This window comes from Cnephaeus nilssonii (genome assembly GCF_951640355.1).
Source record: "Cnephaeus nilssonii genome assembly, chromosome: 6".
NCBI classification, from domain to species: Eukaryota; Metazoa; Chordata; class Mammalia; order Chiroptera; family Vespertilionidae; genus Cnephaeus; species Cnephaeus nilssonii.
The window spans coordinates 55,078,260-55,097,455 of record NC_137077.1 but is presented as its reverse complement, the minus strand read 5'-3'; the positions used below and the strand labels follow the sequence as shown (position 1 = coordinate 55,097,455).

Here is a 19,196-nt window from a genome sequence, read left to right as displayed (position 1 = left end):
TAGGGGGAGGGGGCTTAGGCAGGGCCCTGCTCCTCAAGGATGCTAGCTCTTGAGCCTTCGGAATGTTCCTTGAGGGAAAATGGGTGGGGTTTGAATGAGGTGAGTGGGGCATGGCTGTCCCTGAGTCCCTACTCAGTATCCCCTATCCCCCACTATCCCTCAGGAGGTCACAGGGCAGCCAGAGCCCTTCGATTCCAGAGCCACCAGAGACTGGGATAGCTGGGGGAGAGGAAGGCAGAGCAACTGAGGGGAATATTCTTTGGGGCCACCTGAACCCCACAGGTCCTAGGAGGTGGGTGGGAGGAGCTTTGGCCTGCCTAAAGCAGGAAGCCCGAGCAAAGTGAGAGAAGGTGGCCAGGCCCGCCCTGTGCACCGACCTGGACTGCCAGGGTCCGGGCTGGGCACAGTGTCCATTTTCAAATAGTCCAACAGGGGAAGGGCAGACAGGAGGCAGGGCCAAGCTCCAGGGAGCAGAGGCATATGTTCAGGTTAGGTGGCCTCCAGCACCCCAGGCTGGAAGGAGGCTATCTTGTGGAATATGAGCTCATTCAGCCACTCCTTGGGTAGATCATCCAGCCCCATGTCAAAAGTGAAAGGTTCCTGGCCATTGGCTTATCTGTTGGGTCGTAGTACTACTCCAGGTAGGGGTGAGCCAGGGCTTCTTCCAATGTGATCTGTTTGTTAGGGTTAAAGGTCAGCATCCGGTCCAGCAGGTCAAGGGCTTTGAAGTCTGACTTGGGGAATAGCTTGACCCAGGCCAATTTGGTCTTGGAAGGCAGAGGCTGTAGGTAGTTTGGGGATTTCTTGTTGATGATACAATTCAGGTCCTCTGGGGATGGGGAGCCCAGGATACCCAGAATGTGATTGAGCTGGTCCAGGTAGTGCTTGCCAGGGAAGATGGGCTGGTTGGAGAGCATTTCAGCCAGAATACAGCCCAAGGACCAGATGTAGATGGACTTGGTGTAGCCCTTGGAATTAAACATGATCTCTGGGCCCCAGTACCAGCGTGTGACCACATATTCTGTCAGGAAGCCAGTGTGGTCATGCTCAGGATCAGCAATCCGGGCCAGACCAAAATCGCAGACCTTAAGGTCATAGGTGGTATTGATGAGCAGGTTGGAGGGCTTTAAATCCCGGTGGAGCACAGTGGCTATACTTGAGGCCCTGCAGGATCTGGTAGAAGAAGTAACAGATGTGGTCGCTGCTCAGCTGCTGGCTTTTGAGCAACCTGTACAGGTCTGTCTCCATCAGGTCCTGCACAATGTAGACATCCCTCATGGCATCCAGGGTAGGTGCCCAAAGAATGTCTTGGATGCCGATGACATTCTCATGGCGGAAACGCAGCAAGATCTGGATTTCCCGCAGCGCTGGCAGTAGGTCTGATGCTCGAAGGGGCTGATTTTCTTGATGGCCACGTGTGTCTTGTGTAAGTGGTCCTAAGCTGAGGTGACCATGCCCTACGCACCCTGGCCAATGTACTGCAGCTGCGAGTAACGCAGGCCCACATCAAACGGCTGTCCTGGCCCACCCCCTCAGCTCCCTGAGGCTCTCTGCACCTGCCCCCCTGAGCCGCACTGCTGCCATCTTCACTCCTCCCTCCCACTGACCCAGAATTGGTTTAATTAACCAATAGAGGCCTGGTGCACAAATTCGTGCACCAGTGGGTCCCTCGGCCTGGCCTGTGGGATCAGGCCAAAACCGGCTCTCTGACTCCCTCAAGGGGTTGTGAGAGGGCACAGGCCAGGCCTAGGGACCCCACCGGTGCACAATAGGGACCGAGGAGGGATGCAGGAGGTTTGCCAGCTGGGGAGGGACCATAGGAGGGCTCTAGGGCATGTCTGGCCCATCCCCCTCAGTCCAGATCAGCAGACTCCAGCAGCAAGCTAACCTACCGATGGGAGCATCTGCCCTCTGGTGGTCAGTGCCTTCATAGCAAGCAGTTGAGCAACCTTAGCATATCATTAGCATATTACTCTTTGATTGGTTGAATGGCCAACCAGACAATCGGACACTTTTATTTTATTATATAGGATGTCACCCCTCCTGGCCAGCATGGCTCAGTAGTTGAGTGTGGACCTATGAACCAGGAGGTCACAGTTCAATTCTCGGTCAGGGCACATGCCCAGGTTGCGGGCTCGATCCCCAGTTTGGGACATGCAGGAGGCAGCCGATCAATGATTCTCTCTCATCGTTGATGTTTCTCTCTTTCTCCCTCTCCCTTCCTCTCTGAAATCAATAAAAATATTTTTTTAAAGTAATTAAAATTAACCAATGTCACCCCCAATAAAGCCAACAAAAAATATAAATAAATATGTTTTGAAATAAAAATGGAAAATTTAAAATCAACATCTTGCTGAATGTCAAGCTAAAGATCCACAAATATCTTGATTCTCTCTCTCTTGCTGTCATCTCTCCTGATGTGAAAATATAGTGTATGATATGGGAATATGTTTATCTTCTTTTCAATGTGTTAATTAGATGTCTTTATTGAAGACCTAGGCAAAACTATAATAGGGAGAAACCAAGATGGCGGCATAGGTTAAACACCTAACCTACAGCCGGGCACAACAATTTCAAAAACACAACTAAAAGTCAAAACGGACATCATCCAGAACCACAGGAAAGCTGGCTGACTGAAATGCACACAACTAGAAGGAAAGAGAAAACCACAAGGAAAATCAGAGAAGCCGTAAAAGCTTGAGGTATGGAGACACGGGCGGAGACACGAGCCCGCGCGTGTGCGGGGAAGACGGAGCCGGAGAGGAAGGGGCGGCTGACGGCCTGGCTGGCGTTCTCTGGCGGGAAGGAGATAAAAGCGCCAGATTGTGCTGAACCCCAGCTCCGACTGCACTGAACCCCAGTTCCGGGCGAAACCCTGGGAAGCCGGGCTCATGCTGGGGGAGTCTGGGCTGTGGGGCGGAGACACAGAGGAGTTGCGCCGGAGCCGTGCACGGGAATGTGCGCAGAGGAGGGTCTGTTGCCTGTGCCGCTGGATTGCCCTAGCGGGAAGGAGACAAGAGCTCCGGACTGTGCTGAACCCCCAGTTCCAACTGCACTGAACCCCAGTTCCGGGAAAGACCCGGGGAAGCCAGGCTCATACTGGGGAAAGCTGGGCTGTGGGGCAGAGGTGCAGAGAGGCGGCGAAGAGCAGAGCACCGGAGGCGCGCACGGGATTGTGCGTGGAGGATGGGCTGTTGACTGTGCCGCTGAGTCGCCCTGGAGGGAAGGAGACAAAAGCGCCAGGCTGCGGTGAGCCCCAATTCTGACTACACGGAAACCCAGTTCCGGGCGAGAATCTGGGAATCCAGATTCATTGGGGGAGAGACTAGACTGTTTGGCAGCGCGCGAAACTCCAGGGCACTTTTCTCTCAGAGGTGTTTGCTGGGAGTACGGAGGGACACAGGAACCTCATAGGGCGGGGCTGACAGGAAGCCAAGGCGGTAGGCTCCGCCCTGTAACTCCGCCCCATCCAAGCTGAACACAGAGGCTTTTACAATTTTGCAAGTCTAGTTGAATGGGGCTGTCTCCCGGCATAGACACAGCTGATCCTCACAGCCAATTGGACTGGAGGTCACATCCTCCCAGTGTACCAACAGCAATCAAGGCTTAACAACACCAAGACTTTGCACTCAGCCCACAAAGGGGGGTATCAAGAGCGACCACCTAGGGAGATTGGGGAAGCTGAGCGATAGGGAGGCAGCCAAAAGGGGAAGACACCGAAACAGGTCATGAATATAAGGGATGCTGTAATTCCTGCTGAGGGGCCACAGGCAGTAGCTGACCTACACTCCATTGGAGACCCAGAAATGAGGGCATCTAGTGGTCGGTGTGAGATGACACCAGATTTCAACCACTCCCATAAGGGACACATTCAAGAGGCAGACGCAGTGAGCGCCAAAGCCTTGCTGCACCAAGACCCGGCACATAAACGTGTCTCCCGCACAGCAACTCTTCCTTTATAGACACAGAGGGTCCGCACGGCCAATTGGCCTGGAGGACAATTCCTCCCAGTGACACCAACAACAATCAAGACTTAACTATACAAACAAGGACCAAGATGGAGGCATAGGGCAGAAGCCTGATTGCTGCCTACCACAACAATTTTGAGACTACGACGGGAGAGCAGAGCAGACACCATCCAGAACCACCGGAGGGCTGACTGAGCAGATGCTCTACAACTAGAATAAAAGAGAGGGGTACGCGGGATGAAGCTGATGCCGGTGACCCAAAGACCACACTTTAAAAACTACGGCTCAGGCGACACAATGGCGGCCTGGAACGTGCTCGGCGCAGTTCCCCCAGCGGTCTCCGGCTGAGGGGAAGGCTTCACTCGCTGCCGAGCACGGACAGACGAGCCCCTGGGAGACATGGGGTGGGAGACTACGCGCTTGCTGACCTCCGAGTCCTTCAAGAATCTCAACGCCCCGGAAGCGGCCAGGTGCGCACGCTCGGCGACCGGCCACCGCTGCAGACCCAAGGGCCGACGCAGCCACCCTGGACCAGCCCGCCGCCGCGCACCGGGCACACCGGAGCTTCGCCGAGCCCGCCGCCCAACGAGTTCTGCGGTGGCTGCCCTGGAACTCTGAGAAAATGGCCGAAGGAATTGCTGAGAGGGAATTGACCAACAGGAATTGGGATCAAGAAGACGAAACCCCGCTGGGTCCCGGATCCGGGTGAAGCCGCGTGCCCCTGGGTCCGGGTGAGGCTGGGAACTGGGTCAGGGTGAGGCTGGGCCCCGGGTCCGGGTGAGGCCACGTGCCCCTGGGTCCGGGCGAGGCCATGCGCCCCTGGGTCCGGGTGAGGCTGAATCCTGGGTCTGGGCGAGGCCGTGTGCCCCTGGATCCGGGTGAGCCTGGGTCCTGGGTCTGGGTGAGACCGTGGGCCCCTGGATCCGGGTGAGGCCACGCGACCTTGGGTCTGGGAGAGGCCACGTGCCCCTGGGTCCGGGGGAAGCTAGATCCCGGTTCCGGGCGAGGCCGTGTCCCCCTGGATCCGGGTGAGCCTGGGTCCCGGGTCCGGGCGAGGCCGTGGGCCCCTGGATCCGGGTGAGCCTGGGTCCCGGGTCCGGGCGAGGCCGTGGGCCCCTGGATCCGGGTGAGCCTGGGTCCCGGGTCCGGGCGAGGCCGTGGGCCCCTGGATCCGGGTGAGCCTGGGTCCCGGGTCCGGGCGAGGCCGTGGGCCCCTGGATCCGGGTGAGCCTGGGTCCCGGGTCCGGGCGAGGCCGTGGGCCCCTGGATCCGGGTGAGCCTGGGTCCCGGGTCCGGGCGAGGCCGTGGGCCCCTGGATCCGGGTGAGCCTGGGTCCCGGGTCCGGGCGAGGCCGTGGGCCCCTGGATCCGGGTGAGCCTGGGTCCCGGGTCCGGGTGAGGCCGTGGGCCCCTGGATCCGGGTGAGGCCACGCGACCCTGGGTCTGGGAGAGGCCACGCGCCCCTGGGTCCGGGTGAGGCCATACGCCCCTGGGTCCGGGTGAAGCTGAATCCTGGGTCTGGGCGAGGCCGTGTGCCCCTGGATCCGGGTGAGGCTGGGTCCCGGGTCCGGGTGAGGCCGTGGGCCCCTGGATCCGGGTGAAGCCATGCCCCTGGGTCCGGCCGAGACCAAACCAGAGGGAGTCGGACCTGCATTACCACCATTTGTCCACCATCCAGAGCTGAGGGGTCAGTGCCGACATGTACTCATAGGGAACTGGTGGACATTGATATTGGGTCTCAAAAGAACTGTTGGTCCAGAAAGAAACTCACTACAGACTGATTCATTTGCCTGTCAGCATAACTATTATTGCTCGTCGCACATTCAATTCTTATAAGTATATCTCTAGTGACATATGATTTCGCTCATCTAGGGGAAATGATGAACAACATAGACTGATGAACAAGAACAGAACCAGAAACAAGGAGGCATCGATCGGACTATCGGGCCTCAGAGGGAGGATAGGGGAGGGTGGGGGGAGGGGGGAGAGATCAACCAAAGGTCATGTGTGCATGCATATGAGCCTAACCAATGCTTAAGTTCAACAGAGGGTTGGGGCATCCATGGGGAGGGGTGTGGGATGGGAATGGGGGGATGAGGACAAATATGTGACACCTTAATCAATAAAGAAATTTAAAAAAAAAAACTATAATAGGTCCTTCACAAATAGGCATGTCTTACACCACAAATCAAAATGTATAGTTAAAGAATATGGAAAGGGTAGGGTACAATTTTGGTATAAACAATGATTGACTCAACTATTGTAATGCAACATCCGTGTAGTAGAAAGAGAAGTTGATTTGAGTCAGAAAACCTGGGACCAAGTTCATGACTCTCTGTTTACCTGCTGGGTGGTTCTAGGCAAGTCTTATAAACTCTCCAGTCAGGTCTCCCTGTTCATGGCACTGAGGATTAATGACCATTGATGCTGTGTGAAAACAAAATGTAATAAATGTCAGTCTTTACTTTCTTACATCAAGTTATCTGGCCATCTCCCTGCCATGTGCACTGCTGGTGGCCTTCCCAACAATCAGCGGACTAGTGGATAAAGATGCACTGGTACATTTACACAACGGAATACTACTCGGCCACACAAAAAGAAAGAAGGATCTCTTACCCTTTGGCACAGCATAGATGGACCTGAAGAGTATTATACTAAGTGAAATAAGCCAGTCAGAGAAATACAAGTGCCATATGATTTCACTCATATGTGGATTCTAATGAACAAAATTAACTAACAAACAAAATAGAAACAAACTCATGGATACAAAGAACAGACTGACAGCTGTCAGAGGGGGCAGGTGAGAAAGGTGAAGAGATTAAGAAGAAAAAAAAATCTCAGACACAGACAACAATATAGTGATTACCGAAAGGAAAGGGGGATCGGGGAGGTAAAAGAAGGTAAAGAGGGGATAAATGGTGATGGAAGGTGACTTGACTTGGGGTAGTAAATACATAATACAATATACAGATGATGTATTATAGAATTGTACACCTATAACCTATATAATTTTATTAAACAACTAGAGGCCCAGTGCATGAAAATTCACGCACTGGAAGGGGGTCCCTCAGCCCGTCCTGCCCCCTCTCACAGTCCGGGAGCCCTCAGGGGTGGGAGGTGACCCGACGATCAGGGTAAGGCGACCCCATCACACCTCTGCTCTGCCACTGCCAGCAGCGCAAGCCTCAGCCGGCCCTGGTTACCTGAGCCTCGGGCAGCTGGGCAGCCACCATCAGAGGCTTGCCTGCATCTTGGGCCAGCCCTGAGTGGCTGGGGGGATGAGGGGACTGAGGGACTCCAGAGGCAGGTGCGTGGAGCGGCCGGACCCGCCTGGGAGTGGGCCTGGCCATACTGTGTACCTACCACCCCAGCAGGGCTGAGGGTACCGGGCGCCACCATCTTGTGGCTGTGAGCGCCACCATCTTGGAGGGTGGGGCAGTCAATTAGCATATTCCCTCTTTATTGGCTGTGGGTGCCGCCATCTTTCAGGGTGGGGTGGTCAATTAGTATATTCCCTCTTTATTGGCTGTGGGCACCACAATTTTGCGATGGTGTGAGGGTCAATTAACATATTCCTTCTTTATTAGATAGGATGTCATCCCAATAAATTCAATAAATAAAAAATAAACCTGTGATTCCCCAGACTTTGACCACAGGAGAATAGGATGTAACTATTATGCTAATGAGCTCATTAATACCACAAATACAATTAACAAATGAAGTTGATTATCACTAGCAAGCATTCACTACAAAGAGATAAGTTGCTGTGCTCCAACCACACAAGTAACTATTTTGCTGTGTTTGTCCAGAAGCAGTCTTTTCATCTCTGCTCATTTATTAGCATCAAATGGATAAATGCCTGGGAATGTGGGCTCAGCTCATTACTTATATATATATTACCTTGATTGTAATTTGACCTCATGCACATTTCAGTTAGAAGAACCCTACAAAATGTCACTTCTATTTATAACACAGCCACATCTGCCAAGTCTACAGAGAAACAACATCCTAATTGGAAAGAATAAAAGGTTACCTTTGTGCATAAACTGCACATTCATTTAGTCATCGATTTTATTTCTTTTTAATTATCAATGGCTGTGCATCTCCTGGTAGCTTGGATAGAGTTTTTTATTCTCCTAATAACTCCTGAGAAATGGAAACCCTAATGATCAGTTCAGTAGATTGGGAGGCTGTGGCTTTAATGTGTGGTTTATTGGGGCCATCAAAAATTAAGAAATGTTCAAACTTTGACTTCTACAGGACTGGTGCTGCAGCCAAAGGACTATTTTCATGAGGCTCCTTCACTATCTGTGTCAGAGGAAGTGCATCATCTTTGTAGTTCACGCAAAAGTATGCTCTTGCTATCCACCCAAAATTAAATATTCATCTTGTCCCCAGCAGCTTGTGTTGCTTCCCAGCCAGGGGCACTGAAGTCGTGGTTCCCAGCTGTGGGATCTAAACCCTTTGAAGGAAAGGATGCAGCTGATCTCCACTGGGAACTGTCCCAGTCACCAGTCCTCAGCACCAACTCATGCACAGCCTCCTTGCTCTCTCCCCCTGCCCATCGCATCCTGCCTCTCATTCAGAGTCATCCCTTGTATTAGTCTCCTCAGGCTGCCATAATAAATAACATAGGCTGGGGGGCTTGAACAATAGACACATATTTTCTCATGGTTCGGGAAGCTGGGAGTCAGAGATCAGGGTGCCAGTATGGTGGGTGCTGGCGAGAGCTCACTCCTTAGTTGCAATGGCCACCTTTTCGCTGTGTCCTCCTCTTATGAGGACACCAGTTGTATCAGATAAGGGCTCCTCCTTACAACCTCGTTTAACCTTATCACCTCCTTAAAGACCCTTTGTACAATACAGTCACATGGGGGTTAGGGTTTCAACATATGAATGGGGGGGGTGGCACAATTCAGTTCATGGCTGGCACATTGATTCACCAAGGCACAGTATTCTTTCACATACAAAAAAAAGAAAAACGGTTTGAGGAAGCCATGTGGGAAGAGTGGCTGGTGGGTAGCAATTCACCAGGCTGTTTCATTTTTGCCTTTTGGTTCCTGAAACAGCTTCTCCAGGTGGCCCCTTGCAGAGGCCAAGATAGAAATTTCTCAGGGAGGCTCTACGGGTTGATGGAGTATGGAAGGGCCATTTGGCCAAAAGCAGTGGCTATGGTTCTCTAAGCAAAGAATGGCTCTGACTGTGCACTGTTACTGCATCATAAGATCTGAGAGGCACTGAAAATGCCTATTAAAAATACCTCCTTCCTGCCCGACTGGCATGGCTCTGTGGTTGAGCATTGACCTATGAACCAGGAGGTCATAGTGGTTCGATTCCTGTTCGGGGCAAGTGCCCAGGGTTGTGGGCTCGATCTCCAGTCGGGGGCGCACAGGAGGCAGCAGATCAATGATTCTCTCTCATCAATGATATCTCTCTCTCCCTCTCACTTCTCTGAAATCAATAAAGACATTTTTTTTAAAAAAATACCTCCTTCAGTGGGCAGATGCTGGAACTAAAACTTATTCCATTGAGCTAAGGAAATGGAATTGTCAGTTAAGAGAAAAGTCAATGTAGTTGTCAGTTAAGAGAAAACGGAGGTAGAGGAAGAAGCCGTTTCTTATTATTTTTTCCTAGATCCTAAGAGCCACTGTGTGTTTGAACCCCCAAGCACCTAGTGTGGTACCTTGCTCAAAAGTGGGTGCTCAGTAAGTATGCCTTGAGTGACTGAATATTGCCCAAAGGATTTGCATTTCTTTCACTTCCACGTGCCAAGGGCTGAGTAGAACTGATTACCTTTACTGTTAGTATTTACAAGTATATTTATCCATTTTGTTTTCACTGCCCGAGCCAAACTGAATGTGGATGCCATATAAAGCCAAGCAATAAACCAACCCAAGCCGTCACATACTAATATTGCTCTACCCACTTTGTGAATATGTTAAGTAGAAAACAAGCTAGTTTCTATTTGGTGTGGATATATATCTGGAAATTATTCTGGGCCGCAGTAAAAGCACAACTGATGTGCTATTCACATTGCAAATAAATTTACTCTTTAGCATTGTAACCACGGATTCATTTACTGTATTTTCTGATTGTTCTTATATCAAACAGCTAAATTTTCTGCCTTCTTCAATTTGCAGCAGTATTGGAAGTATTTCTGTTTTGAAACTGCACCTCTTATTGGAGGAGCTGGCACTGAAAGAACGAACAAGTTAACAGGGTCAGAAGAAGGTCTTGCCTGAAGCACAAACGTGGTGTCACCTGATGGAGCGATGGGAAAGGTGCCAGGCTGCAGCCTGAGGGAGAGCGATGCCCAGGGATTTGTACCTCACACAGGCCTGACCGGTGGGCTCCTCTCTAGATGCTGATGTATCTCCTTCTTGACCTAGCCCAGACACATCTGTTTGTGAGGAAGGAACAGAATCCCTTTCAAATTAGCTCAAGAAAGGGGGCTCTGTTCAAAGGATACATCTCTTGTGGAATTTGTGGAAAAGCATGGCAAAAATAAAAACAAACCTCAAGGACAAAACCAGAGCTTGTCTGTGACGCTCTGCAGCACAAGTTCCCTGCCCTTCACACCAGCATCACAGTTAAGGTGTCTGAGCTCTTAATGCCCTCTGTCTCTATGCTACCCAGAGCGACCAGCAATATTACATCACCTGAACTTGTTAGAAAGCAGAATCTCAGGCCTCACCCCAGCCCTAATCAGAATCTGCATTTTAGCAGAGGTAGGGCAGGAGGGAAAGAGGGAGGGAGAGAGGGGGAGAAGGGAGGGAGGAAAGGAGGGAGGGAGGGAGGAAATAAGAATGAGAATATAATTTAATTGGCTGGTTGTTTGGCAGTGGACTGGCCATCCCAGAGGCAAGAGGCCACCCTTGATTGAATTCTGGAGGCGGTGGATGAACCAAAGGCCATGGGCAGCAAGAGAAGTTAGGTATTGCAGACAAATTGGCTCCACTGTGTATTTGAAATGTGTTTCTGAGCTCAGTTGAGCCGGAGTATATTTTGAGTGTTTAGCTCCTGAAAGAGTCTACACTGCGAGCTGATTGTTATCACCTTTATGCACAGCTCCTGAAAGTAGGCATCCTTGTGTCTCAGGTGACTAGAAATGTCAAGTGTCATTAGCAGAGTGAATGTGTGGCTATGTATGAGCATTATTGTTACACCCAATAAAAATAATAACAATACATTCAGTGCACATATAAACTAAAGAGAAAAGGGAGCTCTGTATCATTCTTACTAGTTCAGTGATCCAGTAATGAGCTCTCCCAACCTCTTCTCTAAAATCTGAGTCTCTCCAAAGCAGGATCACACTGCTGCTTTCATCTGGGCCAGTGGTTTCCATGCCTAGAGATACAGAACAGAGCTGTGTGTCATTTATCTTCAGGGTTGAAACCTAATTTGAGGAGGCCCGGCTGTGGTTATGTAATTAATAATTGTTTTTATAATTGTAGGTACCTGGCATTTTTCTTATTAAATTTGAAAACTGATTAAAAATTAGACCAAAATAATAATCACATTTTTTCCCTGCCTTGTAGAGCTGAAAACTAGCTGGAGAAGCTCCTGAGTTGGGACACATGCCAAGAAATAGAGGAAGGCTGTGAACACAAGGGTCCAAAATAGGATAGGCATAGTTTTTCTCTCTCTTTCCCTCGCTCCTCTCATCCAAGCAGGAATCTATGTTCTACTTTTCAGCACACAGAAATGTCTGGTTCTTATCTACCAGCAGCCAGAAACACAGAAGCCCCTCCAGAATCACAGACTCGGCATTTCTACTGTAGCCCCTTTCCTGTGTCCTGCCAATCAACACACACTCAATGGGTCCTGCTCTCTGGTGCCAGCCAGCCTCAGCCCCACCCTGAGTTCCTGGGGCTCCTGCCGGAGCTCTCCCTCCTTGTTAAAAGACACATTGGCAACTCACCTTTGTTAAGAATGCTCAGATGCAACCATGAGGTAAAGAGAGACCTAACAGAGGCTCTTGCTCCTGATGTTAATTTTATAAGTATATGACTATAAGGAAACGGAGGGAAAAAGAACTTAAAAGAAAAAGTTTGTTAAAACTGGTTTCCAGAACAGCATCTGCAGATAGATGCTTTCCTAAACCATGTCGCTCTGATGCATGTTTCCAACACATGCCAAGAGGTGGGTACCTGATCCAAGATGGGCCAATCATAAAGTCTCAACCCTCAGTCACTAGGATTGGTTCAGGAATAGTCACATGACCCAAGTAAAGCCAATCAAAATCTATGCTGGCTTGGACCCTTCCTCTCTGGTCTTGGAACTATAAATAGGTGAGACTCGAGCTGCAGCCACAATGGCTCCGCCACTTGAAAAGCCAGTTCAAGCAAACAGGCTGATGCTCAAAAAAGCCAGGATAAGCAATAAGAGCAAGAGTCCTCCTAATGCTTAAGTCCCCAGCTTCACCCCTGCCCTTTTCTGCTTCCCTTAGTTCAAATTCAGTTCCTTTCATTTGCCACAAAGAGATTTCTAGCTAACCTGCCTATCCCCACTACTGCTGCTATAGCTGTTCTCAGCGAACCCCCCTTTATAAAATAGAAATGACTCCTTAGAAGCAAGCAGATTTGACCAACATGGATTGCACATACCAGACTCACATTCATATCTGTGTGTGCAACCAGCCAGAAGGAGTCCTGTCCTCACTGCACAGAGAACATTCAGTGGGCCCTACCAGTACAGAGTACAGAGGACTGAAGGGGACATCAGAGACCATGTGACCTTGGTGACCAGTCACTTCACCACTCTGGGTATACAAACAAAAATTCTGTTAGAACTAATAAATAAGATAGCAAAGTAGTGGAATACAAAGTCAATACCCAAAAATCAGTTTCAGTTCTATACACTAACAATAAATAATCTGAAAATAAAGTTACAAAACCAATTCCATTTAAAATAGCATCAAAAAATAAAATGCTTAGGCCCTAGCCAGGTAGCTCAGTTGGTTAGAGCGATGTTCTGATATGCCAAGGTTACAGATTCAATCCCCAGTCAGGGCACATACAAGAATCAACTAATGAATGTATAAATAAGTGGAAAAACAAATCAATGTTTCTCTCTCTCTCTCTCTCTCTCTCTCTCTCTCTCTCTCTCTCTTTCTCTCTCTCACCAATAAATAAAAATATTAAAAATAAAATAAAATATTTAGGAATTAACCAGGCAGATAAAAGATTTGTACAATGAATACTACAAAATATTGCTGAAAAAAATAAAGAAAACATAAATAAATGGAAACACATCCCATGGATGTGAAAACTTCATGGATTGAAAGACAATATTATTAAAATGTTGATACTAGCCAAAGCAATCCACAGATTCAGAGCAACCCCTATCAAAATCCTGAAGATAGCTTTTGCAGAAATAAAAAAGCCCATCCTAAAGTGCATGTGGAATTTCAAGAGAATCAGAATAACCAAATCAATGTGCGTTGTTGTTGTTGTTGTTGTTTTGGGAGAGACGTAAGTTGCTTAATAAAGATACTTCTTTATTCATTAGTGGCCTCTACTCATATTTGAACAACATCAAGGGGAAAAATACATGTAATATGCTTGAAAGAGTTTGTTCTCTTAGGCAAGTAACCAATTCTTCTTTGAAATCTTGTTGACTCTGCTTTTTGTTCAGTAAGCTTTCCCATCCCTTTTTATTTAATTAGCAATGGTAATTTCAGCCCACTAACAGATAGAGAGTGCTTATTATATATCAGGCACCATTTTTTTATTGTTTAAAGTATTACATATAGTAGTACATATATCTCCTTTTTTTTCCCATTGACCTTCCACCAGCCTCCCCCACCCCCTGTTGCATGCCCTTATCCCACCCCACCCCCCAGTGTCTTGTGTCCATTGGTTGTGCTTATATGCATGCAGACAAGTCCTTTGGTTGATCTCTTTCCCCCCCTCCCCAACATACCCAGCCTTCCCGCTGTAATTTGACAGTATGTTCAGTGCTTTACTGCCTCTGTATCTATCTTTTTGTTCATGAGGTTATAATGTTCTTTATTTTCCATAAATGAGTGAGATCGTGTGGTATTTTTCTTTCATTGTCTGGCTTATTTCACTTAACATAATGCTCTCCAGGTCCATCCATGCTGCTGCAAATGGTAAGAATTCCTTCTTTTTTATAGCAGCGTAGTGTTACATGTAGTGTAGATGTACCATAGTTTTCTAATCCACTCATCTGCTGATGGGCATTTAGGCTGTTTCCAAATCTTAGCTATGGTGAATTGTGCTGCTATGAACATAGGGGTGCATATATCCTTTCTGATTGGTGTTTCTAGTTTCTTGGGATATATTCCTAGAAGTGGGATTACTGGGTCAAATGGGAGTTCCATTTTTAGTTTTTTAAGGAAACTCCATACTGTTTTCCACAGTAGCTGCACCAGTCTGCATTTCCACCAGCAGTGCACGAAGGTTCCTTTTTCTCCGCATCCTTGCCAGCACTTGTCGTTTGTTGATTTGTTGATGATAGCCATTCTGACAGGTGTGAGATGGTACCACATTGTTGTTTTGATTTGCATTTCTCGGATAATTAGTGACTTTGAGCATGTTTTCATGTGTCTCTTGGCCTTCCTTCTATGTTCTTTCAAAAAGATTCTATTTAGGTCCGTTGCCCATTTTTTTATTGGATCATTAAATTGTATAAGTTCCCTGTAGATGTATAAGTTCCTTTTATTAAGTTGTATAAGTTCCCTGTAGATGTTGGAGATTAAACCTTTATCAGTGATAACATTTGCAAATATGTTCTCCCACAGGCACCATTCTTAGCAGTTCACCGGTATTACTTTATTCAATCCTCTCAACTTTGTGATACAAGTAGACATTATCATCCCCATTTTGCAGATGAGCAAACTGAGGCAAAAATGGTTAAGTAACTTGCTGATGTCACAAGCTAATAAAAAGAGAGCCAAAATTCAAATCAGTCTGCTTCCAAAGTCTATGTTATGCTATACTTGTTTTCTAATTCCCCTTCAAAAATTATCAAAAATTTTATATTAGTGAAGTAGGCTCTATAGAAGCATATGTAGTCCATTTGTTACCTACTACAAATGTTCTGTAACTGTGTCTACTTTTGATATCAGAAAAGGTCATTATTTTAAACTCAACTTTTTATAAGCTGAAGAATTTTAAGGAAAATTAGAGATGACCATCTTTATTTGAATAATGTTTCCCAGCCATTAGAATGAGCAATTTCCATTTGATCGATAAGAGCAGTTCTCTAAACACCAAAATGATGGTTGATTTTTAGTATACGTATTTTAGGCATTTACCACATGTCTATGAAGGCAGAAAATTGTTTATATAATTCCTCTTTCATATCTGCTTCCCTCCCTTTACTAAACACCATTCTTTAATTATTTGTTCCAAAAGCAAATTTAATATTCTTCATGTTTACTACACTAAGATTCCGTTCCATAGGAAATCCTGCACAGCATGAAAGTTAACTCTTTCCACGGGTCAATTATGATTCAGGTAAGCAGCTTAAACTGAGAGTGATTTTTGACTGCCATGTGGAAACGCAGCCACCAAATGCTTGTTGTGCATTGGGAACTGGGCCAATGACTTAAAAGGGCCAATGACTCCTCGGAAGAGAGTGATCAAACAAGACAGTCCTCGGGACAGTGGTCTTTGGGTGAGCTTCTCACAATGTAAGATGTTTGTATTATTGTTTCAACTGCTCTTACTCATGCTCCCCTTCACTGGTATTTCATATATATTGAAAAGGGGAGTGCATTTTTCCCCCATTAAGTCTGGTGATATTTTATAGTGGAGACAGGGGCAATTAGCCGTGATGCAGTTAGCAAAACATAGGGGACTATCTGCCACGTGTGTCCCCTCCTCCTAGACTACCTTGGCATCTGCACAAAATTATTTCAGGCCTCATCTCCCCTCTGTTTTCTTTGGTCCTTTCAATATCAGAGTCCCCTCAGTCTCTGACTTTCCTGGTTTAAAATTTAGCTTCTTGTCTTCCCACAGTCCATTTGGACAGATAACAAACAGTTTTAGACTGTTTGCATTTGCTTTGCCTCTGATTTGAGTGTTAGGCATTGTTTTGTTGGGCAGGGAGAGTAGGGTTCCTGTTATTTGCCTTTATTAATCTCCACAACTAGGTCAATTCCCCTAACTAAATGCTCTCATTTACCATACACATCTCCTCTAGAGCCCTTAATGTGTAACACAGTTGTGACTTATGTATTTATTTGTCTGCATTGCCCAGTGAATTTTAAGTTCACCATTGTATCCCCATCATCTTTTACAGAGCCTAATATATGGGTCAATAAATATTTGTTGTATGGATAAGTGTATTGATTAGGGTAAGGCTAAATGGCTAAAACAAAGAGACTCAACAATAATTTAAAGATTTTTTAAAAGAGTTTATTTTTCACCTAAAAATTAGTGGTGACCATTCTACGTCAGTGGGTGCTCTGCTCCACATAGTCATTCAGAGACCCTGGATGTTGTTCTCCACTGCATGTCAAGGTTGAGTTGATGGGTTCCAACCAATAGAAAGAAAGAAACAAGCTTGGAGATGCCTATCTAACTGTCTAAAGTCCCAGAGCTGCTAGTGGCACACATCACTTCTCCCATTCCACATGGAAGGGGAGGTTGATAAACAGAGGATACAATTTTGTTATTATAGAAGGAAAGAACAGAATACATTGGGCAGTTAAGAGTCCCCACCACATAGTGAATGAATGGATGAATGAATAAATAAATAAATAAATAAATAAATAAATAAAGTCCTCCCAACTTCCACATAGCAAAACATCATTTGCCCCTCATCTTCTCTGGCTTTCTGCCAAGGTCACCAAAGTCAACAATGGTATACCCAATGCCCAACAGCCAAGGTCAGATGTCTTTTTATTTGGTCAAGGCAGCTGGCACCAGTGTTGCTGAACCTGTTGGTTTATGTTCTCACATCCCAAAGGAAGATCAACTGAAGCTGCTTCTCTTCTTTTAGTTATGCTTGTATTGCCAATCCCCTCTCTCTGGGATTCAGGCTTGAGTCCACAGTGGCTGAGCTGAAAGGCAGGTAGAGTGATGGTACTCACAGTTAACCCAGCCCTCTAATACTGGACCATTACTCAGGCACCAACTTCCTGAACAGGGAGTCTCGTTTGAGTTCTTTCATAGGAGACTCATCGGTCCTTTGTGCAAAGACTCCTGGGGAAATTACCCCACAGACAGAACCCCCACACACACCCTGACTACCCAGGCATGTTTGAACTAAAGGACTTTACAGACACAATTCTTAAATTAGGACCTCAACAATATGGGATAAAGAAAATAAAGCATTTTGAGATGATCAAAACTCACAGAATTGTCAACAAAACAGAAAAGGGTGTGTATGCTGTTTTGGTTAATATTGCTGTATAGCAAACACCTAAAACTTAGTGGCATACAACAGACTTTTCATTATGTTCACCACATTATGACCTGATTCTGTGGGTCAGGAATTTGAACAGAGCACAGCAGGGAGGGCTTGTCTTTGCTCTCTGATATTTGGTTATTCAACTATAAAGTATCAAAGATTGAGGGTCATTCAATGACTGAGAGGTGAAATCATCTGGAAGGATTGATACTGACATGTGATTGATGTTAATGATGGATGCCAGTGTTCAGCTGAGATCTCAGCTTGGCTGTTGCCTGGAATACCTATACATAGCCTCTTCATATGGTCTCTCCATGTGGGATAATTGTGTTTCCTCATAGCATGATGGCTGGGTACCAAGAGCAAATGTCCCAATACAGTAAAGCAGAAATGTACAGCATTTTTATCAACTAACTTCGATAGCCACATAGCATCACTTCCATCATACTCTATTAGGCGAGACAGTCATAAAGGTCTACTCAGGTGCAAGAAGAGGAGACACAGATCTCACCATTTGATGAGAGGAACATCAGAGTAGGAGTATATAGGATGGGAGATATCATTGCTATCATCTTTGGAAAACACAATCTGCAACATGTGTCTAGTTACCTCAATAAAAAAGCAGATTTTTAAAATAAATAAACCCATTAGCAATATTTTTGACACAGTAAGGATCTCAGAGTTTTGCTTTAATGACTTGAAAAGCAGGGTCATATGGTTAATGTAGACAAAAATATTTTCTTCTATTAAAATAAAATCAAAGCTAATAGTGCTCAATGGCTTTGAAGATCAAATGGCCAGACAGACAGACTGTCAATGTGTTTATGTCACATGTATACAGTCAAAATGGAAGAGTGTGATAATGGATGATTTAGGAATTACTTCTATACCATGAGGGGCACAACAAACTATAAGGTAAAGGAACTATTCCTCTTGCAGCTTATATTTCTTTTAATATCTTGTACCGAATGTCCTCAGACCTCAGCAGCCTGTGAGGTCACAGTAACACAATGCCTACATCTTGCTGTCTTCTAGCCTCCATTTACAGTCACGAGATTTTGCAGTTCCTACTACCTCCCCAGCCAAAAGTCTCACCCACACTGAGAATCTCCAGTTGTTATGCTGAGAAATAACTGCTGTTCATGCCCTTCTGCTCCAAATGTCCACTGTCTATTGGGGGGAGGTGTCCAGACCCCACCACACCTGCAGTGTCCACCGTAAGGACATGGGACTCTAAGGACCACACTCTCACCTGACACTTTGTTGCCACCCTGATCCTTCAGGTGCCAAGATGCATCCTGGGGAAATGGCTTCCTCGCCATTCTGACACCCAGACACCCAGGCAGGTGCTGTTGGTTTGCCAAGGCTTACAACATCCCTCATCAAAGTGACCCCTCCTCTCTACTGTCTCCCACCACTGCTGCCTGAAATGCCTTATACTATCAGAGGCAGACAAACAGAAACAGATGGGAATGTCCATGTAGACACCAAACCTAAACCACAAACCCTTAGGGTGCCAGAGCAGGGCTGGGTTCTATGCAGGGGTATGAGGGATGAACGAGAGAGAAAGAGAGATAGAGATATATAGATGATAGATGATAGATAGATGATAGATAGATAGATAGATAGATGATAGATAGATAGATAGATAGATAGATAGATAGATAGATAGATAGATAGAAGTATAAACAGTTGGTGAATCTAGAAGGCAAAGATTATACATCTTTTTGTTCTATTATTTCAATTTTTCTATAGTTTAAAATATTTCTAAATAAAACATTGAGGGAACATTTAAAACAAAAGAGCTATAGAAAACAAAAATACAATTGCTTTCATGGTTACATCC

The 19,196-nt window shown here is 46.5% G+C and overlaps 1 pseudogene across 1 annotated transcript; it reads right to left on the bottom strand.

Moving 5' to 3' along the window:
- Positions 1–489: 489 nt before the first annotated feature.
- LOC307101067 (mitogen-activated protein kinase 3-like) lies at positions 490–18,672 on the bottom strand (annotated as a pseudogene). Its single transcript has 2 exons — positions 18,603–18,672; positions 490–1,519 (listed from the first exon to the last, which is right to left on the bottom strand). The product of its transcript is annotated as a mitogen-activated protein kinase 3-like (transcript).
- Positions 18,673–19,196: the final 524 nt, after the last annotated feature.